At 40.0% G+C, this 25,738-nt stretch overlaps 1 protein-coding gene across 1 annotated transcript in view; it reads right to left on the reverse strand.

Moving 5' to 3' along the window:
- ACSL3 (acyl-CoA synthetase long chain family member 3) overlaps window positions 1-25,738 on the reverse strand; it is a 488,476-nt gene that overhangs the window by 246,516 nt on the left and 216,222 nt on the right. The window lies entirely within an intron of this gene.

Genomic DNA, 25,738 nt, shown 5'->3' on the forward strand with positions numbered 1-25,738 from the left:
TTCCTTCTTTGAAGAAGGATTAGGACACAATGATGGAACAACAATCTCTTGATTGATATTCTTAGTAGATACCACCTTAGGCAAAAACCCAGGTTTTGTACGCAGAACTACCTTATCTGCATGGAAGATCAGATAAGGAGAATCGCATTGTAAAGCAGATAAGGAGAATCACATTGTAAAGCAGATAACTCGGAGACTCTACGAACCGAGGAAATAGCCATCAAAAAAAGAACTTTCCAAGATAAAAGCTTGATATCTATGGAAAGAAGAGGTTCAAACGGAACCCCTTGAAGAACTTTAAGAACCAAATTTAAGCTCCATGGGGGAGCAACAGGTTTAAACACAGGCTTGATTCTAACCAACGCCTGACAAAACGCCTGAACGTCTGGAACATCCGCCAGACGCTTGTGCAATAGAATAGACAGTGCAGAGATCTGTCCCTTCAAAGAACTAGCTGATAATCCTTTCTCCAAACCCTCTTGGAGAAAAGATAATATCCTGGGAATCCTAACCTTACTCCATGAGTAACTCTTGGATTCACACCAATAAAGATATTTACGCCATATCTTATGGTAGATTTTCCTGGTAACAGGCTTTCGTGCCTGTATTAAGGTATCAATGACAGACTCGGAGAAGCCACGCTTTGATAAAATCAAGCGTTCAATCTCCATGCAGTCAGTCTCAGAGAAATTAGATTTGGATGATTGAAAGGACCTTGAAGTAGAAGGTCTCGTCTCAAAGGCAGAGTCCAAGGTGGAAAGGATGACATGTTCACTAGGTCTGCATACCAGGTCCTGCGTGGCCACGCAGACGCTATCAAAATCACTGATGCTCTCTCCTGCTTGATTTTGGCAATCAGTCGAGGGAGCAGAGGAAACGGTGGAAACACGTAAGACAGGTTGAAAGACCAAGGCGCTGTTAGAGCATCTATCAGCGTCGCTTCCGGGTCCCTGGACCTGGATCCGTAATAAGGAAGCTTGGCGTTCTGGCGAGACGCCATGAGATCCAGTTCTGGTTTGCCCCAACGATGAATCAATTGAGCAAACACCTCCGGATGGAGTTCCCACTCCCCCGGATGAAAAGTCTGACGACTTAGAAAATCCGCCTCCCAGTTCTCTACACCTGGGATATGGATCGCTGATAGGTAGCAAGAGTTTGTTTCTCTGCCCAGCGAATTATTTTGGAGACTTCTAACATCGGTAAGGAACTCCTTGTTCCCCCTTGATGGTTGATGTAAGCCACAGTCGTGATGTTGACCGACTGAAATCTGATGAACCTCAGGGTTGTTAACTGAGGCCAAGCCTGAAGAGCATTGAATATTGCCCTCAATTCCAGAATATTTATTGGGAGGAGTTTCTCCTCCTGAGGCATCTGTCGTTTCAATTGTCCAATCTGGCCTGCAAAAGGTCATACCTTTGGACAGATTGACCCGAGATAGCCACCAGAGAAGAGAATCTCTGGTCTCTTGATCCAGATTTAGTAGAGGGGACAAATCTGTGTAATCCCCATTCCACTGACTGAGCATGCATAGTTGCAGCGGTCTGAGATGTAGGCACGCAAACGGAACTATGTCCATTGCCGCTACCATTAAGCCGATTACCTCCATGCACTGAGCCACCGAAGGGCGCGGAATAGAATGGAGAACACGGCAAGAATTTAGAAGTTTTGATAACCTGGACTCCGTCAGGTAAATTTTCATTTCTACAGAATCTATCAGAGTCCCTAGGAAGGAGACTCTTGTGAGTGGAGATAGAGAACTCTTTTCCTCATTCACTTTCCACCCGTGCGACCTCAGAAATGCCAGAACTATGTCCGTATGGGACTTAGCAATTTGGAAATTTGACGCCTGTATCAGGATGTCGTCTAGATAAGGGGCCACTGCTATGCCCCGCGGCCTTAGGACCACCAGAAGCGACCCCAGAACCTTTAGAAAAAACTAACTATATTTTACCACTCTCCTCTTACTACCTCCATCTTTGTTGAGAGTTTCAAGAGAATGACTGGATATGGCAGTTAGGGGAGGAGCTATATAGCAGCTCTGCTGTGGGTGTCCTCTTGCAACTTCCTGTTGGGAAGGAGAATATCCCACAAGTAATGGATGATCCGTTGACTGGATACACCTTACAAGAGATATATAGATATATATATATATATATATATATATATATATATATATATATATATACACACATACATACACACAAATATATATATATATATATATATATATATACACACACACACACACATATATACACACACACAAAGTATTTATATGTATATAATCTATACACTTCAGTTAATGAAAGTAAATTAAAACCAATGAATGGTTGCCTTTGCCCCTGAGAATCCTCCTCTGTCACAGAGTCTCACCCACTTAAGGTGCAACAGTCCTATTTCTTCTGAGGGGAACTAAATAACCCCACAGCAAGCCGCACAGAAATGTAAGCACCATGTGTTCCACACAGTGCAGCGTGTTCACACAGCAGGACTGCTGACGGGCTTGCATTTAGTGTATTGTAGGAAGTGTTGCTGCCCATTACTAGATGATCTCACTATCCCTCTAACCAGACTGTGCTCCAGCTCTTATCACCAACAACAGTGTTTACTGAAGTGTTTCTGATCTCTTTCCAGGGGAAACTTAGTTTCTCCTGCAACAATAGTGCAGGAATCCCGTTCCCATGCATCCCCGCTAGACTTAACCCCTGTGATAAAAGCTTTATTGGTTTTAGAAGTGCAGAATCTATACACATTGCTTATAAAGGCTGTGGACAACATTTACATGATCCGGTAATGAATCATTGTGCAACCTGCCAATTTAATAGTAAATTTAAGCTAACACTTTTGGGTTCATATATATGCTTTTCGGACGTTTCATAGCCAGTGCCTCACTAGCCTATATTTATATATTAGGGTTGCACCAATACCGATACTAGTATCAGTGCCGATACCAAAAATTGTTCACTTCTGTTCTGCCGATACAAATTGCGGTTATTTGTATCATTGTACGTCAGAGCAGTGCTCCAAAAACTGCTACTTTACAGCTGGAAGCCTACCTTGGGGGGATCAGGTGTTTGTTTGAATGAGGTACAGTGAAGTACTGGGCAGTTAATACACAGATTTAATGGCACAAAAAGATCTCTCTCACCCATGCAGTAGTGTGAAAAGTGAAAGACTGTACAGCTTAGCATCAAACATCTTTACTGATAGCAAATCCAAAAGTTTATTCATCCAAAATATAGATTCATTTTTAATTATATAGCAAGATGCTGTACATTCATGGCTGTAATGTTTATTTTTTTTGATAAATTAATTCCATTAATCCATTCACAATCTTATGCTCTCCCAGATGATTCTGTAAGATTATTTTGGGCAATTTGTCTATCCAACGATATCGCATATTGGTTTTGTAGTTCTCAAAACTGTGAATTTGTGTCTGCAGAAATATCATCACCATTCTTCACCGTAAAAATGTTTTAAAATTAAACCTTTGACATTTGAGAAACAGACTTTAAATGGACATAATCATGAAACAAAACTGAGTTTCGGACAGAACATCAGATTTACGTCTATTATCAAATTTGCTTCATACTCTTGACATCTTTTGATGAAGGAGAGCAATGCTCTACTGGAGCCTAAACACATTGGGTGAGACAGGAACAAGCAGTTGTCTCACAGTAGTGCATTGCTTCTGAGTCCACCTATGTATGCTTTTCAACAATGGATAGCAAGAGAACAAAGCAAATTAGCAGAAAATCGTTAAAAATTGCATGCTCTTTCTGAATCATGAAAGTTTAAAAAATATGTACTGCCCTTTTTAATGCAATTGCTCCCCTGTAAATTGATGTACACAAAATAAACCTTTACTAAGTTTCAAGAAGCCCAATGAATATAAGATTGTTTGGAGTGTAATAGATCTTCACAAGGACTTAAGCGAACATTAAAAAAGGGACAGTAAAGTCATAATTAGACAGCATACAATTTTAAACAACTTTCCAATTTACTTCTATTTAATTTGCTTCTTTCTCTTGTTATCCTTCACTGAAAGGTTTATCTAGGTAAGCTCAGTAACAGCAAAGAACCCAGGTTCTAGTTGCCGATTGGTGGCTGCATATATTTACCGATTGTCATTGGCTCACCCATGTGTTAGAAACCAGTAGTGCATTGCTGCTCCTTCAATAAATGATACCAAGAGAATGAAACAAATTTGATAATAGAAGTAAACTGGAAAGTTGTTTAAAATTGTTCTACCTAAATCATGAAAGAAAATGTTTGGGTTTCATGTCCCTTTAAGTGTGATGAGTGAGGGGCAAGCATTAAAAATGAAATATAATATTGTTTTAGTTAAATAAAACTATTTAAATGGTTATTAAAGTATTGGAAGGATAAAAATAACCATTCAAGTACAGCTGAAACATTGATCAAATAGGATTACAAGCAGTTTGGATAAAGGGGTTTCTAACCGTAATGGGGTTCAAAGAGCAATGCTACAAAGTTTTTTCTATTATGTAATCATTAAGTTATTACTAGAGAAAAACTACAAGAACCTATGGACTGTATATAGCAGGAGACCTAAATCCTTGTAAATAAATGTAACTGTAAAAACTGATGACAGTATATAAATTTCCATTAAAAGCAATAGGTTTTCAAGGGCAGGGAAAGCAACAGTATCTATGGTAAAGAACACCTTATAGATGTGAGAAGAAACTGTGCTCACCATCTGCTAAAAAACACTCATAAAATCAGAGCTGGTCTCCTGAACTCTGGAGAGGTTAAATGAGCTGAAGTGCTCATGGACCTGCCAAAAGCCTGAACTGACGTAAGGGGCTGATGGGACAAGAGTGGATGCAGCTGGGAACCTTTACATCATCACTGAATCTGACTGAGCCCATGTTTCTAAGCCAAGGTGCCTAATGCTTTTAAAGTGGAACAGACAAGATTGGAAGCTTAACAAAAAAAACGGACTAAACTGATAACCGTGATTATGCTTTTGCATTATAAACAGCTTGAAATGTGCATAATCTGCTTGAATTTGAATGGTGTGCTTATTTCTCCTTAGTGGCCAAGATGACACAGTCCTGCATTATCAAACAAATAATGAACAGAATGCCACTAATTTACATCCAGAATCATGGGTTAAAGGGATATGAAAGTGAAAATTAAACTTTCATGGTTCAGCTAGAGTCTTTTCAATGCAAGTCTATCATCAAATGTATTTTGTTCTTAGTATCCTTTAATGAAAAGCATACCTAGGTAGGCTAAGGAGCAGAAAAGTCATGGCTACCCAGATTTGCCTTTTGTCACTGGCTTACCTGATGTGTTCAGCTAGCTTCCAGTAGTTAAATGCTGTCCTGTTGCTGACTTTAAAGGGATACTAAGACACATTTCATGCTGCCATTTTGGAAACTAGGTTACAATGCAGGGATCTGAAGGCGAGTTGGTGCACATATGCAAACACATCAATTCTGAAATGCAGTGAAAGATAGATTTCAACCGGCAGCACCCATGACTAGACAGAGGTGGGAATAACCTTGATACTTTGCTTATAAAATGTATTTAGTGTTTAACCTCTTAACGACCACGGCTGTACCCTGTACGACGATGTTGTTCTGGGCTTCCCTCTGCCGCAATCTCGCTAAAAGTAGTAGAGGCATTCTGAAATAGACTTTTAGAGTTACCAATGCAGAAAGGGATACTCTCTGCATCAGGTAGCGGTGGTGCTGATAGTTGGTGGTGTGTGATAGTTAGGAGGGAGGCGGGTGGATGGCCCATCGCTGGAGGGGGCAGGGAACGGATTGGACCGCTACACTGCAGAAAAAAAATAAATGCTAAGAGAGCTGGGAAGGGAGAATAGAGGTGGAGCGGTCCTACAGTGGAGAGGGGGAAGGAAGGGTATGGGAAAAAATCGTGGAAGGGGAGGTGGGGTAAATTAGGAGGGGGCAGCTGTACTATAGAAAAATAAAAAATTGTATATTTTATTTTATTATTAAATAAAAGAAAAAAAAATAAATATATAGAAAACTGGGTACTGGCAGACAGCTGCTAATACCGAAGATGGTGGAATTTAGTTAAAGGAGGGAGCGTTCGAAAGCTTTTTGGGAGGGATCAGGGAGGTGGGAAGGTAAGGGGGTAATCATAAAATGAAGAAAGTATAACAAAAAAAAAAAAAAAAAAGTTCTAAAAATTGACAGTCTGCCAGTACTTAAGATTGGGGGGGGGGGAGAGCTGTTTGGGAGGGATCAGGGGGTAGAAAGTTTCAGGTGGGAGGGTAATCTCTACACTAAAGCTAAAATTAACCTTACAAGCTACCCGATTAACCCCTTCGTCGCTTGGAATAAAAGTGTGGTGTGCAGCTGCAATTAGTGACCTTCTAATTACTAAAAATCAATGGAAAAGCCATAAATGCCTGCTATTTCTGAACAAAGGGGATCCCAGAGAAGAAGACAAGCGGTATGTAAATAATTTCAGTGAGAAACCTAAAGTTAATTAAAAAAGTTTATACAATTTGATCGCATTTGGGGGTGAAATGGTGGCATAAACAAAATGGGCCTAGATCAATACTTTAGGTTGACTACTAAAAAAAAATATATAGTTTTGAATAATAAAAAAAAAAGGCTCTATTTCTTTTTAAATGGAGTGATGGCAAAAATGCTAAAAATTATTTTAAAATTAATATTGTTTCTGGTCACTTTAAAATGGCTGCTAAGCTCTGACAACTGACATCCCAATCTGGGTTGCATTAAAGGCTTCAATAGTTACAAAAGACTCACTAATTAGATTCAACAGCCCAGATCGTGATGTCATCAGTGGGTGGAGCTTGGCAGCCATTTCAAAAGGATCAGAAACCATATTGTTTAAAAAAAAAACTTTTACGTTTACTGCTGCATGATAAAGAAAAGGTGCAGGAAGATATTTGCAGCTTAATCTATAGTAAGACTTTAAGATGTCAAAGGTGTAGACTGTCCCTTTAAATTGTCTGGGATGCATTTATGGAGGCACCTGAAAATGCAATGTTATTCAATATACTAAGAGAAAACAGTCCATTAAAACATATCAAATATTAGCAACATTTCTAATTGTCTCATTCGAAGAAGAAATTACAACCTTTTTTTATAAGGCTGCAATAAGTAAATACACTAATGCTTTGGATCATTTCATTCCTGTGCTATTTCTTATATACATAGTTAGGGGTCGATTTATCAAAGGCTTCGCAAGACTTTCGACCCACTACGGCTGCAGGTTCTCACAAGAGAACCTGCACGCCGTATTTAACAAGCAGCAGTTATCGGACCTTAGAGGTTGCGAAATTCAATCTCCCCGTAGTAGTGCACAGACCGTAGTAGTGCACAGACAAGCAAATGTGCAACAGGAAAATGCTATATGTTCCATTGCTTTGATCCTTTAAAAAATAAAGTATATGTACAGTACATGCACAGATTAATTTTAACTGTCCCTGAGTTGTGTGTCATGTCACAAGGAATAACATACTATATAATTTTAAGTATTATGAGTGCGTTTTACTTTGTATATCTCCCATAACTAGCCCCACAGTTCAAGCTGTTAAGTGGTTTACATTGAACGGACAATAAAATCTCCGTCTGTGGTGTAGGCTGTGCCTAACTGTGGGAATAGAAGATGTCCGTGCCCTGAATTCCCCTCCACAATCACCACTGCAATTTTAAGTATACTTTATGTTATGCTGCTTCTGGAAGCCAAAATCAGGTCACTGGTTTATATGTCACTGGTTTATATAAGAAATTAGCTGAGCAAAGGACAGAAGTAAGACTCGTCAGTACTGATCATTAAGTAACATTAACAAACTGAAATCTATAAAATTATAGAACTGTTAATACATGGAAATTACATTAACAATTGTGACGTTTCCATAAAATATTTATGTTATCTACGAAAACGTTTACACTGTGTATTATAGGTGTCTTACAGGTGGCAGCCTACACATGTTCCCTTAGGGTTACATGGGACCCCCAACTTTACCAATAGTGTCTCCACATTTGTTTTAGAGAGACATAGAAAATAAAAATAAAAAAAATATGAAATAAGTTTTTAAAATAAATAGCAAATTCAAAATCAATTGTTCATAAAGAACATGCCATTTTAAACAACTTTCCGATTTAGTTTTTATATCTATTTTTGCTTTGTACTCTTGGAATCCTTTGTTGAAAAGCATACACTACTGGGAGCTAGCTGCTAATTTATGGCTGCACATCTATTCCTCTTCTTAGTTCTCTCTATTTTAAAATACAGAATTACACTTTTAACAATTAAGTATTAATTGGATACACATTACAAAAAAGTAGCTGCAGCTGTGTGATTTTTACATAAGTGCAAAAAGCAGGAATACATTTCAAAATCTGTATCATTATTAATATAACATTAGGCCCTGGGCTGAGCATGCACAGTGTAAGAACATTGGTTGGCGTGTTGGGGTTAAGGGCAGGAGTGATCTCAAGCACGTCTCAAAAATGATGAGCAGGCTAATGCTGCAAGCCCAGAGTGCAGTGCTCTCCCCCGCTGTCGCATCCTGCGGCAGGAGCCTGTCCCATACGGTGGGAAAATTGTAGCTGGGGTGAGAAGGGTACAAGAGCTTGTTTATATTAGATAATCATGTCTATGTATGTTGTAAGAGCAGTGGGTGATGGGACCCCCTGAAAATGTATATCAAGCATTAGCTAGAAGTGGTTGTATCGCTAGGAGAAAGCGAGAGAATGAAGGGAATAATTAAACTCACATATGCAGTGATGGTCAAGTCCAGGAAAGTACTGGATTGAGTAAATGCTATAAAAATAAATTTTCAGATACCAAACAATATATAATATTTAATGACAACTGCAAAAACATCCTGACCCAGAACTAGGCTATTTGTTATTTGTTTTCAAAATCAACAAGCAAATGAGAATAGGTTTATAACTGAAATCTTGGAGGAAATGCAGGCAGGTATGAGAAAAACATAATTTATGTAAGAACTTACCTGATAAATTAATGTCTTTCATATTGGCAAGAGTCCATGAGCTAGTGACATATGGGATATACAATCCTACCAGGAGGGGCAAAGTTTCCCAAACCTCAAAATGTCTATAAATACAACCCTCACCACACCCACAATTCAGTTTAACGAATAGCCAAGTAGTGGGGTGATAGAAAAAGGACTTAAAAAGCATACAAAAAAAAAAAAAAAAAGAGAAACTGGAAATATAATTGTACTTTTATACAAGAAATCATAACCACCAGAAAAAGGGTGGGTCTCATGGACTCTTGCCAATATGAAAGAAATTAATTTATCAGGTAAGTTCTTACATAAATTATGTTTTCTTTCATGTAATTGGCAAGAGTCCATGAGCTAGTGACGTATGGGATAGAAATACACAAGATGTGGAAGAAGTCCACAGAAGAGTCACTAGAGAGGGAGAGATAAAATAAAAACAGCCATTTCTTTCATGTAATTAGCAAGAGTCCATGAGCTAGTGACGTATGGGATATACATTCCTACCAGGAGGGGCAAAGTTTCCCAAATCTCAAAATGCCTATAAATACACCCCTCACCACACCCACAAATCAGTTTTTACAAACTTTGCCTCCCATGGAGGTGCTGAAGTAAGTTTGTGCTAGATTCTACGTTGATATGCGCTCCGCAGCAGGTTGGAGCCCGGTTTTCCTCTCAGCGTGCAGTGAATGTCAGAGGGATGTGAAGAGAGTATTGCCTATTTGAATTCAATGGTCTCCTTCTACGGGATCTATTTCATAGGTTCTCTGTTATCGGTCGTAGAAATTCATCTCTTACCTGCCTTTTCAGATGGACGATATACTCTTATATATACCATTACCTCTACTGATTCTCGTTTCAGTACTGGTTTGGCTTTCTACTACATGTAGATGAGTGTCCTGGGGTAAGTAAGTCTTATTTTTGTGACACTCTAAGCTATGGTTGGGCACTTTTATATAAAGTTCTAAATATTTGTGTTTAAACATTTATTTGCCTTGATTCAGGATGTTCAATATTCCTTATTTCAGACAGTCAGTTTCATTATTTGAGATAATGCATTTGAATAATCAATTTTTTTCTTACCTTAAAATTTGACTTTTTTCCCTGTGGGCTGTTAGGCTCGCGGGGGCTGAAAATGCTTCATTTTATTGCGTCATTCTTGGCGCTGACTTTTTTGGCGCAAAAAAAATTTCTTTGTTATTTCCGGCGTCATACTTGTCACCGGAAGTTGCGTCATTTTTGACGTTTTTTGCGCCAAAAGTGTCGGCGTTACCGGATGTGGCGTCATATTTGGCGCCAAAAGCATTTAGGCGCCAAATAATGTGGGCGTCTTTTTTTGCGCTAAAAAATATGGGCGTCATTATTGTCTCCACATTATTTAAGCCTCTTTGTTTATTGCTTCTGGTTGTAGAAGCTTGTTCACTGGCATTTTTTCCCATTCCTGAAACTGTCATTTAAGGAATTTGATCAATTTTGCTTTATATGTTGTTTTTTCTATTACATATTGCAAGATGTCCCAGATTGACCCTGAATCAGAAGATACTTCTGGAAAATCGCTGCCTGATGCTGGATCTACCAAAGTTAAGTGTATTTGCTGTAAACTTGTGGTATCTGTTCCTCCAGCTGTTGTTTGTAATGAATGCCATGACAAACTTGTTAATGCAGATAATATTTCCTTTAGTAATGTTACATTACCTGTTGTTGTTCCATCAACATCTAATACTCAGAGTGTTCCTGTTAACATAAGAGATTTTGTTTCTAAATCCATTAAGAAGGCTATGTCTGTTATTCCTCCTCCTAGTAAACGTAAAAGGTCTTTTAAAAAAAATTTTTAAATGAACATCATCATTCTGATTCTGATAATGATTCCTCTGGTTCAGAGGATTCTGTTTCAGAGGTTGATGCTGATAAATCTTCATATTTGTTCAAAATGGAATTTATTCGTTCTTTACTTAAAGAAGTCTTAATTGCATTAGAAATAGAGGATTCTGGTCCTCTTGATACTAAATCTAAACGTTTAAATAAGGTTTTTAAATCTCCTGTAGTTATTCCAGAAGTTTTTCCTGTCCCTGATGCAATTTCTGAAGTAATCTTCAGGGAATGGAATAATTTGGGTAATTCATTTACTCCTTCTAAACGTTTTAAGCAATTATATCCTGTGCCATCTGACAGATTAGAGTTTTGGGACAAAATCCCTAAGGTTGATGGGGCTAGCTCTACTCTTGCTAAGCGTACTACTATTCCTACGGCAGAAAGTACTTCCTTTAAGGATCCTTTAGATAGGAAAATTGAATCCTTTCTAAGAAAAGCTTACTTATGTTCAGGTAATCTTCTTAGACCTGCTATATCTTTAGCGGATGTTGCTGCAGCTTCAACTTTTTGGTTAGAAGCTTTAGCGCAACAAGTAACAGATCATAATTCTCATAGCATTTTTATTCTTCAACATGCTAATAATTTTATTTGTGATGCCATCTTTGATATAATTAGGGTTGATGTCAGGTATATGTCTCCAGCTATTTTAGCTAGAAGAGCTTTATGGCTTAAAACTTGGAATGCTGATATGTCTTCTAAGTCAACTTTGCTTTCCCTTTCTTTCCAGGCTAATAAATTATTTGGTTCACAGTTGGATTCTATTATTTCAACTGTTACTGGAGGGAAAGGAACTTTTTTACCACAGGATAAAAAATCTAAAGGTAAATTTAGGTCTAATAATCGTTTTCGTTCCTTTCGTCACAATAAGGAACAAAAGCCTGATCCTTCCCCTACAGGAGCGGTATCAGTTTGGAAACCATCTCCAGTCTGGAATAAATCCAAGCCTTTTAGAAAGCCAAAGCCAGCTCCCAAGTCCACATGAAGGTGCGGCACTCATTCCAGCCCAGCTGGTAGGGGGCAGATTACGATTTTTCAAAGAAATTTGGATCAATTCAATTCACAATCCTTGGATTCAGAACATTGTTTCAGAAGGGTACAGAATAGGCTTCAAGATAAGGCCTCCTGCAAGAAGATTTTTTCTTTCCCGTGTCCCAGTAAATCCAGTGAAGGCTCAAGCATTTCTGAAATGTGTTTCAGATCTAGAGTTGGCTGGAGTAATTATGCCAGTTCCAGTTCTGGAACAGGGGCTGGGGTTTTACTCAAATCTCTTCATTGTACCAAAGAAGGAGAATTCCTTCAGACCAGTTCTGGATTTAAAAATATTGAATCATTATGTAAGGATACCAACATTCAAAATGGTAACTATAAGGACTATCCTGCCTTTTGTTCAGCAAGAGCATTATATATCCACAATAGATTTACAGGATGCATATCTGCATATTCCGATTCATCCAGATCACTATAAGTTTCTGAGATTCTCTTTCCTAGACAAGCATTACCAGTTTGTGGCTCTGCCGTTTGGCCTAGCAACAGCTCCAAGGATTTTTACAAAGGTTCTCGGTGCCCTTCTGTCTGTAATCAGAGAACAGGGTATTGTGGTATTTCCTTATTTGGACGATATCTTGGTACTTGCTCAGTCTTCACATTTAGCAGAATCTCATAGAATCAACTTGTATTGTTTCTTCGAGATCATGGTTGGAGGATCAATTTACCGAAAAGTTCATTGATTCCTCAGACAAGGGTAACCTTTTTAGGTTTCCAGATAGATTCAGTGTCCATGACTCGGTCTCTGACAGACAAGAGACGTCTAAAATTGGTTTCAGCTTGTCGAAACCTTCAGTCTCAATCATTCCCTTCGGTAGCCTTATGCATGGAAATTCTAGGTCTTATGACTGCTGCATCAGACGCGATCCCCTTTGCTCGTTTTCACATGCGACCTCTTCAGCTTTGTATGCTGAACCAGTGGTACAGGGATTATACAAAGATATCGCAATTGATATCTTTAAAACTGATTGTACGACACTCTCTGACGTGGTGGACAGATCACCATCGTTTAGTTTAGGGGGCTTCTTTTGTTCTTCCAACCTGGACTGTGATTTCAACAGATGCAAGTCTGACAGGTTGGGGAGCTGTTTGGGGGTCTCTGACAGCACAAGGGGTTTGGGAATCTCAGGAGGTGAGATTACCAATCAATATTTTGGAACTCTGTGCAATTTTCAGAGCTCTTCAGTCGTGGCCTCTTCTAAAGAGAGTCGTTCATTTGTTTTCAGACGGACAATGTCACAACTGTGGCATATATCAATCATCAAGGAGGAACTCACAGTCCTCTGGCTATGAAAGAAGTATCTCGAATACTGGTATGGGCGGAATCCAGCTCCTGTCTAATTTCTGCGGTTCATATCCCAGGTATAGACAATTGGGAAGCGGATTATCTCAGTCACCAAACGTTACATCCGGGAGAATGGTCTCTTCACCCAGAGGTATTTCTTCAGATTGTTCAAATGTGGGGACTTCCAGAAATAGATCTGATGGCTTCTCATCTAAACAAGAAGCTTCCCAGGTATCTGTCCAGATCCAGGGATCCTCAGGCAGAAGCAGTGGATGTATTGTCACTTCCTTGGAAGTATCATCCTGCCTATATCTTTCCGCCTCTAGTTCTTCTTCCAAGAGTAATTTCCAAGATTCTGAAGGAATGCTCGTTTGTTCTGCTGGTGGCTCCAGCATGGCCTCACAGGTTTTGGTATGCGGATCTTGTCCAGATGGCCACTTGCCAACCGTGGACTCTTCCGTTAAGACCAGACCTTCTGTCGCAAGGTCCTTTTTTCCATCAGGATCTCAAATCCTTAAATTTGAAGGTATGGAGATTGAACGCTTGATTCTTAGTCAAAGAGGTTTCTCTGACTCTGTGATTAATACTATGTTACAGGCTCGTAAATCTGTATCTAGGAAGATATATTATCGAGTCTGGAAGATTTACATTTCTTGGTGTCTTTCTCATCATTTTTCCTGGCATTCTTTTAGAATTCCGAGAATTTTACAGTTTCTTCAGGATGGTTTGGATAAAGGTTTGTCTGCAAGTTCCTTGAAAGGACAAATATCTGCTCTTTCTGTTCTTTTTCACAGAAAGATTGCTAATCTTCCTGATATTCATTGTTTTGTACAAGCTTTGGTTCGTATAAAACCTGTTAAGTCAATTTCTCCTCCTTGGAGTTTGAATTTGGTTCTGGGGGCTCTTCAAGCTCCTCCGTTTGAACCTATGCATTCACTGGACATTAAATTATTTTCTTGGAAAGTTTTGTTTCTTTTGCCCATTTCTTCGGCTAGAAGAGTTTCTGAATTATCTGCTCTTTCTTGTGAGTCTCCTTTTCTGATTTTTCATCAGGATAAGGCGGTGTTGCGAACTTCTTTTAAATTTTTACCTAAGGTTGTGAATTCTAACATTAGTAGAGAAATTGTGGTTCCTTCATTGTGTCCTAATCCTAAGAATTCTAAGGAGAGATCATTGCATTGTTTGGATGTAGTTAGAGCTTTGAAATATTATGTTGAAGCTACTAAGAATTTCCGAAAGACTTCTAGTCTGTTATCTTTTCCGGTTCTAGGAAAGGTCAGAAGGCCTCTTCCATTTTCTTTGGCGTCTTGGTTGAAATCTTTAATTCATCATGCTTATGTCGAGTCGGGTAAAACTCCGCCTCAAAGGATTACAGCTCATTCTACTAGGTCAGTTTCTACTTCCTGGGCGTTTAGGAATGAAGCTTCGGTTGATCAGATTTGCAAAGCAGCAACTTGGTCTTCTTTGCATACTTTTACTAAATTCTACCATTTTGATGTGTTTTCTTCTTCTGAAGCAGTTTTTGGTAGAAAAGTTCTTCAGGCAGCTGTTTCAGTTTGATTCTTCTGCTTATAATTTCAGTTTTTTTTCATTATAAGATTTAAACTTTATTTTGGGTGTGGATTATTTTCAGCGGAATTGGCTGTCTTTATTTTATCCCTCCCTCTCTAGTGACTCTTGCGTGGAAGATCCACATCTTGGGTATTCATTATCCCATACGTCACTAGCTCATGGACTCTTGCTAATTACATGAAAGAAAACATAATTTATGTAAGAACTTACCTGATAAATTCATTTCGTTCATATTAGCAAGAGTCCATGAGGCCCACCCCTTTTGTGGTGGTTATGATTTTTTGTATAAAGCACAATTATTCCAATTCCTTATTTTTTATGCTTTCGCACTTTTGTCTTATCACCCCACTTCTTGGCTATGCGTTAAACTGATTTGTGGGTGTGGTGAGGGGTGTATTTATAGGCATTTTGAGGTTTGGGAAACTTTGCCCCTCCTGGTAGGAATGTATATCCCATACGTCACTGGCTCATGGACTCTTGCTAATATGAAAGAAATAAATTTATCAGGTAAGTTCTTACATAAATTATGTTTTTCCACTGAAAAAAAATAAATCCACCAAAAAAAAAAGTTTCTCATAAATTGAAAGAAAAATAACTTAAAACATTAGCAGAAGAATCAAACTGAAACAGCTGCCTAAAGAACTTTTCTACCAAAGACTGCTTCAGAAGAAACAAATACATCAAAATGGTAAAATTTTGTAAATGTATGCAAAGAAGAACAAGTTGCTGCTTTGCGAATCTGATCAACTGAAGCATCATTCTTAAAAGTCCAAGAAGTGGAGACTGAGCTAGTAGAATAGAATCCCAAGATGCAAAGATCTTTCAAGAGCATTCTTGGGATTACGACACAAGGAACGAACAACAATTTCCCTACTAATTTACAACCTTAGGAAGAAATTTAAACTAAGTCCGCAAAAAAAGCCTTATCCTGATGGAAAATCAGAAAAGGAGACTCACAAGAAAGAGCAGACAATTCAGAAACTATTCTAGCTGAAAAGATAGCCAAAAGAAACAACACTTTCCAAGAAAGTAGTTTAATGTCCAAAGAATGCAAAGGCTCAAAAGGAGGAGCCTGCAAAGTCTTCAAAACCAAATTAAGACTCCAAAGAGGAGAGATTGATTTAATAACAGGCTTGATACGAACCAAAGCCTGAACAAAACAGTGAATATCAGGAAGCTTAGCAATCTTTCTATGACATAAAACAGAAATAGAGATTTATCCCTTCAAAGAACTTGCAGACAAACCTTTATCCAAACCATCCTGAAGAAACTAAAATTCTAGGAATTCTAAAAGAATGCCAGGAGAATTTATGAAAAGAACACCATGAAATATAGGTCTTCCAAACTCGATAATAAATCTTCCTTGAAACAGACTTACAAGCCTGTAACATAATATCAATCACTGAGTCAGAGAAACCTCTATGACTAAGCGTTCAATTTTTACACCTTCAAATTTAACAATTTGAGATCCTGATGGAAAAACGGCCCTTGAGACAGAAGGTCTGGTCATAGAGGAAGTGGCCAAGGCTGGTAACTGGACAACCGAACAAGATCTGCATACCAAAACCTATGGGGCTACATTGGTGCTATCAGAAACACATACGATTGTTTCAAGAGTTATCTCCAAGATCATTATGGAAGAAGAACTAGAGGCGGAAAGATATGAGCAGGTTGGTAAAATCATGGAACTGCTAAAGAATCCACCATCTCCACATGAGGATCCTTGGACCTGAACAGGTACCTGGGAAGTTTCTTGTTTAGATGAGAAGCCATCAGATATATTTCTGGAAGACCCCACATCTGTACAATCTGACAAAATACATCTGGATGAAGAGACCACTCCCCCGGATGTACGGTCTGACGGCTGGAATAATCTGCTTCCCACCTGGGATATGCACCACAGAAATTAGACAAGAGCTGGATTCTGCCCAAGAAAGTATCCAAGATACTTCTTTCATAGCTAGGGGACTGAGAGTCCCAAACTGATGAATGACATATGCCACAGTTGTGATATTGATCGTCTGAAAACAAATGAATGGTTCTCTCTTTAATAGAGGCCAAATCTGAAGAGCCCTGAAAATAGTACGGAGTTCTAAAATATTGATTGGAAACCTCGCCTCTTGAGGTTTCCAAACCCCTTGTGCTGTCAGAGATCCCTAGACAGCTCCCCAACCTGAAAGATGTGCATCTGTTGTGATCACAGTCCAGGTAGGACGAACAAAACAGACCCCCTGAATTAAACGATGATGGTCTAATCACCAAGTCAGAGAGAGTTGAATGTTGGGATTTAAGTATATCAATTGTGATATCTGAGTATAATCCCTACACCATTGATTCAGCATACAAATCTGTAGAGGTCTCATGTGAAAATGAGCAAAGGGGATCGCGTCCGATGTTGCAGTGATGAGACCTAAAACTTCCATGCACATAGCCACTGAAGGAAATGATTGAGACTGAAGGTTTCGACAAGCTGAAACCAGTTTTATTCGTCTCATGTCTGTTAAGGACAGAGTCATGGACACTGAATCTATCTGGAAACCTAAAAAGGTGACCCTTGTCTGAAGAATCAAGAAACTGTTTGGTAAATTGATCCTCCAACAATGTCTTTGAAGAAACAAAACTAGTTGATCCATGTGAGATTCTGCAGAATGTAAAGACCAAATAAGGAACACCGCAATACCCTGTTCTCTGATTACAGATAGAAGGGCACCGAGAACCTTTGAAAAGATCCTTGGAGCTGGTGCTAGGCCAAATGGAAGAGCGACAAATTGGTAATGCTTGTCTAGAAAAGAGAATCTCAGAAACCGATAGTGGTCTGGATGAATCGGAATGTGAAGATATGCATCCTGTAAGTCTATTGTGGACATATAATGACCTTGATGAACAAAAGGTAAAATAGTCCTCATATGGGCCTGAATGAATTTTCTTTCTTTGGGACAATGAATAGATTTGAATAAAACCCCAAACCCTGTTCCTGAAAAGGAACTGGTAAGATTACCCCTGAAAGCTCTAGATCTGAAACACTTCAGAAAAGCCTGAGCCTTTACCGGATTTGCTGGAACGTGAGAGAGAAAGAATCTTCTCACAGGAGGTCTTACTCTGAAACCTATTTGATACCCTTGAGAGACAATACTCTGAATCCACTGATTTTGAACAGAATCTGCCCAAATGTCTTGGAATAATTTCAATCTGTCCCCCACCAGCTGAACTGGATCGAGGGTCGCACCTTCATGCAGACTTGGGGGCTGGCTTTGGTTCCTTAAAAGGCTTGGATTTATTCCAACTTGAAGGCTTCCAATTGAAACCAGAGTCTTTAGGGGAAGGATTGGTTTTCTGTTCCTTGTTCTGTCGAAAAGAACAAAAATGATTAGAAGCTTTAGATTTACCCTTCGATCTTTTACCCTGAGGCAAAAAAAAAACAAAACTATCTTCCCCCCAGTGATAGTTGAAATAATTGAATCCAACTAAAAACCAAAAAAAAATTGTTACCTTGGAAAGAAAGAGATAGTAATCTAGACTTAGATACCATGTCAGCATTCCAAGATTTGATAGCTAAAGACATATATTCAACATTAATTATGATATCAAAAATAGCATCACAGATAAAATGATCAGCATGTTGAAGCAAACAAACAATGCTAGATAAATCAGGATCTGTTTCCTGTTACGCTAAGCTATCCAACCAGAAGGTTGATGCAGCCGGAACATCAGCCATAGCAATGGCAGGCCTGAGAAGATAGCCAGAATATAAATAAGCTTTCCTCAGATTCAAGTTTCCTACCTAAAGGGTCTTTTAAAGAAGCACTGTCTTTCAAAGGAATAGTAGTACATTTGGCAAGAGTAGAAATAGCCTTATCAACTTTGGGGATTTTTTCCCAAAACTCTAACCTAGCCGCTAGCAATGGGTACAACCTTTTAAACCTAGGAGGAGGAATAAAAGAAGTACCAGGCTTAATCCATTCCTTAGCAATCACATCAGAAATAGCATCAGGAACTGGAAAAACCTCAGGAGTAACCACAGGAGGTTTATAAACAGAATTTAAATGTTTACTAGTTTTGATATCAAGAGGACTAGACTCCTCAATATCCAAAGTAACTAACACTTCTTTTAACAAAGAACAAATATACTCCATCTTGAAAAGGTAAGTAGATTTGTCAGTGTTAATATCTGAGGTAGGATCTTCTGAATCAGAGAGATCCTCATCAAAGGAGGATATTTAAGTATGTTGTCGGTCATTAGAAATTTCATCAATTTTATAAGAAGTTTTAAAAGACCTTTTATGTTTATTAGAAGGCGGAATAGCAGACAAAGCCTTCTGTATTGCATCAGCAATATAATTTTTCATATCAACAAGGATATCGTGTACATTAGATGTTGAAGGAACAACAGAAACTGTACTAGTACTGATGGAAACTATTTCTGCGTGCAAAAGCTTATCATGACAACCGTTACATACTACAGCTGGAGATATAATCTTAGCTAACTAACAACAGATACACTTAGCTTTGGTAGAACTGATCATGCAGCAGGGTTCCAACAGTTGCTTCTGAGGCAGGATCAGATTGAGACATCTTGCAAAATGTAAAAAAAACATTAAAGCAAAATTTACAATTTCCATATATGTCAGTTTGAGGAATGGAAAAAAATGCAAACAGCATAGCCCTCTGAGCATATAAAAAGGCAAGAGGCATATAGGAAGTGGGGTGAAAAATAAACTAAATTTTTTGGCGCCAAGTATGATGCAAAAGGAAGTTGAAAATATTTTTGGCGCTAACAATATCCGGAGATGACGCAACTCGCGTCATAACAGACGCAACTTCGTGCAAGGAAACCTGGCGTCAACTAAGACACAGGAAATGACGAACTTGCGTCAAAGATATAACTTCACGACAAAAAAAATCTCGCACCAAGAACAACGTAATAAATAACAGCATTTTACGCCCTCGCAAGCCTAATTTAGCAGCGAAATTAAAAGAAAAAACAGTCAATTTGAAAAAAGGACTATACCCCAGGTAAGACAAATAACTTCCTAAACATGCTTCCCAAATTGAAACTGACAGTCTGCAAAAGGAAATCTACATAGACCTAACTCATGGCAAATATAAGTAAAATACATATATTTAAAACTTTATGTTAATACATAAAGCACCAAACCATAGCTGAGTGTCTTAAATAAGAAAAGCATACTAACCGAAATACACCCATCAACATATAGCAGATAGGTAGCCAAACCAGTACTGAAAAAGTATCAGCAGAGGTAATTATAAGAGTATATCGTCGATCTGAAAAGGGAGGTAGGAGATGAATCTCTACGACCGATAACAGAGAACCTTTGAAAAGATTTCTCGCAAGGAAAACCATAAAATCAATAGGCAATACTCTCTTCACATCCCTCTGACAAACACTGTACTCAGAGGAATCGGGCTTCAAAATGCTTAGAAACGCTTATAGAAGAAATCACAAATCAAGCACAAAAACTTACTTCACCACCTCCATAGGAGGCAAAGTTTATAAAACTGAATTGTGGGTGTGGTGAGGGGTGTATTTTTAGGCATTTTGAGGTGTGGGACACTTTGCCCCTCCTGGTAGGATTGTATATCCCATACGTCACTAGCTCATGGACTCTTGCAAATTACATGAAAGAAATTTAAACTGAGAATTTAGCTTGATCAATTTAGGAGACAAGGAGGCAGCAATACCCTAAAAATAGATTAAAGTAAAACCAAACCAGACTTTTTAAATCCATGAAAACATAATTTATGCTTACCTGATAAAAAATTTTCTCTTGTAGTGTATCCAGTCCACGGATCATCCATTACTTGTGGGATATATTCCCTTCCCAACAGGAAGTTACAAGAGGATCACCCACAGCAGAGCTGCTATATAGCTCCTCCCCTCACATGTCATATCCAGTCATTCGACCGAAACAAAACAAGAAAGGAGAAACCATAGGGTGCAGTGGTGACTGGAGTCTTTAATTAAAATTTAAATCTGCCTTAAAAAGACAGGGCAGGCCGTGGACTGGATACACTACAAGAGAAATAAATTTATCAGGTAAGCATAAATTATGTTTTCTCTTGTTAAGTGTATCCAGTCCACGGATCATCCATTACTTGTGGGATACCAATACCAAAGCTAAAGTACACGGATGATGGGAGGGACAAGGCAGGAACTTAAACGGAAGGAACCACTGCCTGTAGAACCTTTCTCCCAAAAACAGCCTCCGAAGAAGCAAAAGCGTCAAATTTGTAAAATTTTGAAAAGGTGTGAAGCGAAGACCAAGTCGCAGCCTTGCAAATCTGTTCAACAGAGGCCTCATTCTTAAAGGCCCAGGTGGAAGCCACAGCTCTAGTAGAATGAGCTGTAATCTTTTCAGGGGGCTGCTGTCCAGCAGTCTCATAGGCTAAACGTGTTATGCTACGAAGCCAAAAGGAGAGAGAGGTTGCCAAAGCTTTTTGACCTCTCCTCTGTCCAGAGTAAGCGACAAACAGGGAAGAAGTTTGACGAAAATCTTTAGTTGCCTGTAAATAGAACTTCAGGACACGGACTATGTCCAGATTATGCAAAAGACGTTCCTTCTTTGAAGAAGGATTAGGGCACAATGATGGAACAACAATCTCTTGATTGATATTCCTGTTAGAAACTACCTTAGGTAAAAACCCAGGTTTAGTACGCAGAACTACCTTGTCTGAATGGAAAATCAGATAAGGAGAATCACAATGTAAGGCAGATAACTCAGAGACTCTTCGAGCCGAGGAAATAGCCATCAAAAACAGAACTTTCCAAGATAAAAGCTTAATTACAATGGAATGAAGGGGTTCAAACGGAACTCCTTGGAGAACTTTAAGAACCAAGTTTAAGCTCCACGGAGGAGCAACAGTTTTAAACACAGGATTAATCCTAGCCAAAGCCTGACAAAAAGCCTGGACGTCTGGAACTTCTGCCAGACGCTTGTGCAAAAGAATAGACAGAGCAGAAATCTGTCCCTTTAACGAACTAGCAGATAAGCCCTTTTCCAAACCCTCTTGTAGAAAGGACAATATCCTAGGAATCCTATCCTTACTCCATGAGTAACTCTTGGATTCGCAATAAATATAAGTATTTACGCCATATCTTATGGTAGATTTTTCTGGTAACAGGCTTCCGTGCCTGTATTAAGGTATCAATAACTGACTCTGAGAAACCACACTTTGATAGGATCAAGCGTTCAATCTCCATGCAGTCAGCCTCAGAGAAATTAGATTTGGATGGTTGAAAGGACCTTGTATTAGAAGGTCCTGCCTCAGAGGCAGACACCATGGTGGACAGGACGACATGTCCACTAGGTCTGCATACCAGGTCCTGCGTGGCCACGCAGGCGCCATCAGAATCACTGATGCTCTCTCCTGTTTGATCTTGGCAATCAGTCGAGGCCGCAGCGGAAACGGTGGAAACACATAAGCCATGTTGAAAACCCAAGGGGCTGCTAGGGCATCTATCAGCGCCGCTCCCGGGTCCCTGGACCTGGATCCGTAACTATGAAGCTTGGCGTTCTGGCGAGACGCCATGAGATCCAGTTCTGGTTTGCCCCAACGATGAAGCAGTTGAGCGAACACCTCCGGATGAAGTTCCCACTCCCCCGGATGAAAAGTCTGGCGACTTAGAAAGTCCGCCTCCCAGTTCTCCAAGCCTGGGATGTGGATCGCTGACAGGTGGCAAGAGTGAGACTCTGCCCAGCGAATTATCTTTGAGACTTCTAACATCGCTAGGGAACTCCTGGTTCCCCCTTGATGGTTGATGTAAGCCACAGTCGTGATGTAGTCCGACTGAAATCTGATGAACCTCAGTGTTGCTAACTGAGGCCAAGCTAGAAGAGCATTGAATATTGCTCTTAACTCCAGAATATTTATTGGGAGGAGTTTCTCCTCCTGAGTCCACGATCCCTGAGCCTTCAGGGAGTTCCAGACTGCGCCCCAACCTAGAAGGCTGGCATCTGTTGTTACAATCATCCAATCTGGCCTGCGAAAGGTCATGCCCTTGGACAGATGGACCCGAGAAAGCCACCAGAGAAGAGAATCTCTGGTCTCTTGATCCAGATTTAGTAGAGGGGACAAATCTGAGTAATCCCCATTCCACTGACTTAGCATGCATAATTGCAGCGGTCTGAGATGCAGGCGCGCAAATGGCACTATGTCCATTGCCGCTACCATTAAGCCGATTACTTCCATGCACTGAGCCACTGACGGGCGTGGAATGGAATGAAGGACACGGCAAGCATTTAGAAGTTTTGATAACCTGGACTCCGTCAGGTAAATTTTCATCTCTACAGAATCTATAAGAGTCCCTAGGAAGGAGACTCTTGTGAGTGGTGATAGAGAACTCTTTTCCACGCTCACTTTCCACCCATGCGACCTCAGAAATGCCAGAACTATCTCTGTATGAGACTTGGCAATTTGAAAGCTTGACGCCTGTATCAGGATGTCGTCTAGATACGGAGCCACCGCTATGCCTCGCGGTCTTAGAACCGCCAGAAGTGAGCCCAGAACCTTTGTAAAGATTCTCGGGGCCGTAGCCAACCCGAAGGGAAGAGCTACAAACTGGTAATGCCTGTCTAGAAAGGCAAATCTTAGGTACCGATAATGATCTTTGTGAATCGGTATGTGAAGGTAGGCATCCTTTAAGTCCACTGTGGTCATGTACTGACCCTCTTGGATCATGGGTAGGATGGTTCGAATAGTTTCCATTTTGAATGATGGAACTCTTAGGAATTTGTTTAAGATCTTTAGGTCCAAGATTGGTCTGAAGGTTCCCTCTTTCTTGGGAACCACAAACAGATTTGAGTAAAATCCCTGTCCTTGTTCCGTCCGCGGAACAGGGTGGATCACCCCCATTACTAGGAGGTCTTGTACACAGCGTAGGAATGCCTCTTTCTTTATCTGGTTTTCTGATAACCTTGATAGATGGAATCTCCCTCGAGGAGGAGAAGCTTTGAAGTCCAGAAGATATCCTTGAGATATGATCTCCAACGCCCAGGGATCCTGGACATCTCTTGGCCACGCCTGGGCGAAGAGAGAAAGTCTGCCCCCCACTAGATCCGTTTCCGGATAGGGGGCCGTTCCTTCATGCTGTCTTGGGGGCAGTAGTAGGTTTTCTGGCCTGCTTGCCCTTGTTCCAGGACTGGTTAGTTTTCCAGGCCTGTCTGTAACGAGCAACAGTTCCTTCCTGTTTTGGAGCGGAGGAAGTTGATGCTGCTCCTGCCTTGAAATTTCGAAAGGCACGAAAATTAGACTGTTTGGCCTTTGATTTGGCCCTGTCCTGAGGAAGGGATGACCCTTACCTCCAGTAATGTCAGCAATAATTTCTTTCAAGCCGGGCCCGAATAAGGTCTGCCCCTTGAAAGGAATATTAAGTAATTTAGAAGTCACGTCAGCTGACCAGGATTTAAGCCATAGCGCTCTCCGCGCCTGGATGGCGAATCCGGAGTTCTTAGCCGTTAGTTTAGTCAAATGTACAATGGCATCAGAAACAAATGCATTAGCTAGCTTAAGTGATTTAAGCTTATCCATAATTTCATCCAATGGAGCTGTGTGAATGGCCTCTTCCAGAGACTCAAACCAGAATGCCGCAGCAGCAGTGACAGGCGCAATGCATGCAAGGGGCTGCAAGATAAAACCTTGTTGAACAAACATTTTCTTAAGGTAACCTTCTAATTTTTTATCCATTGGATCCGAAAAAGCACAACTATCCTCCACCGGGATAGTGGTACGCTTAGCTAAAGAAGAAACTGCTCCCTCCACCTTAGGGACCGTCTGCCATAAGTCCCGTGTAGTGGCGTCTATTGGAAACATTTTCCTAAATATAGGAGGTGGGGAAAAGGGCACACCGGGTCTATCCCACTCCTTGCTAATAATTTCTGTAAGCCTTTTAGGTATAGGAAAAACGTCAGTACACACCGGTACCACATAGTATCTATCCAGCCTACACAATTTCTCTGGAATTGCAACTGTGTTACAGTCATTCAGAGCAGCTAAAACCTCCCCAAGCAATACACAGAGGTTCTCGAGCTTAAATTTAAAATTAGAGATCTCTGAATCAGGTTTCCCCGGATCAGATCCGTCCCCCACAGAATGAAGCTCTCCGTCCTCATGTTCTGCAAACTGTGACGCAGTATCAGACATGGCTCTTACAGCACCAGCGCGCGCTGCATCTCTCCTAATCCCAGAGCTATCGCGCTTGCCTCTCAATTCTGGCAATCTAGATAATACTTCTGACAGGGTATTATTCATGATTGTAGCCATGTCCTGTAAAGTAATTGCTATGGGCGTCTCTGATGTACTTGGCGCCATATTAGCACGCGCCCCCTGAGCGGGAGGCGAAGGTACCGACACGTGAGGAGAGTTAGTCGGCATAACTTCCCCCTCGTCGTCTGGTGATAATTCTTTTATAGATAAAGACTGACCTTTATTATTTAAAGTGAAATCAATACATTTAGTACACATATTCCTATGGGGCTCCACCCTGGCCTTCAAACATAATGAACAAACAGATTCATCTGCGTCAGACATGTTTAAACAGACTAGCAATGAGACTAGCAAGCTTGGAAAACACTTTAAAATAAGTTTACAAGCAATATAAAAAACGCTACTGCGCCTTTAAGAAGCACAAAACCTGTCTCAAGTTTAAATAACAATGAACCAAATCAGTTATACCAACCAAATTTTCACAGTAAATGAATTAAGCTAGCAGAGCATTGCACCCACTTGCAAATGGATGATTAACCCCTTAATACCCAAAACGGATAATCAATAGAGAAAAAAAAACGTTTTTAACACAGTCAAACACACTGTCACAGGTCTGCTGTGACTGATTACCTCCCTCAAAATTACTTTTGAAGTCCCTTGAGCTCTCTAGAGACGTCCTGGATCATGCAGGAAGAAGCAGGAAGACTGAGTCTGAATTTTTACTGCGCAAAAAAGCGCTAACA

Source organism: Bombina bombina, chromosome 4 (assembly GCF_027579735.1).
Source record: "Bombina bombina isolate aBomBom1 chromosome 4, aBomBom1.pri, whole genome shotgun sequence".
Classification (NCBI taxonomy): Eukaryota; Metazoa; Chordata; class Amphibia; order Anura; family Bombinatoridae; genus Bombina; species Bombina bombina.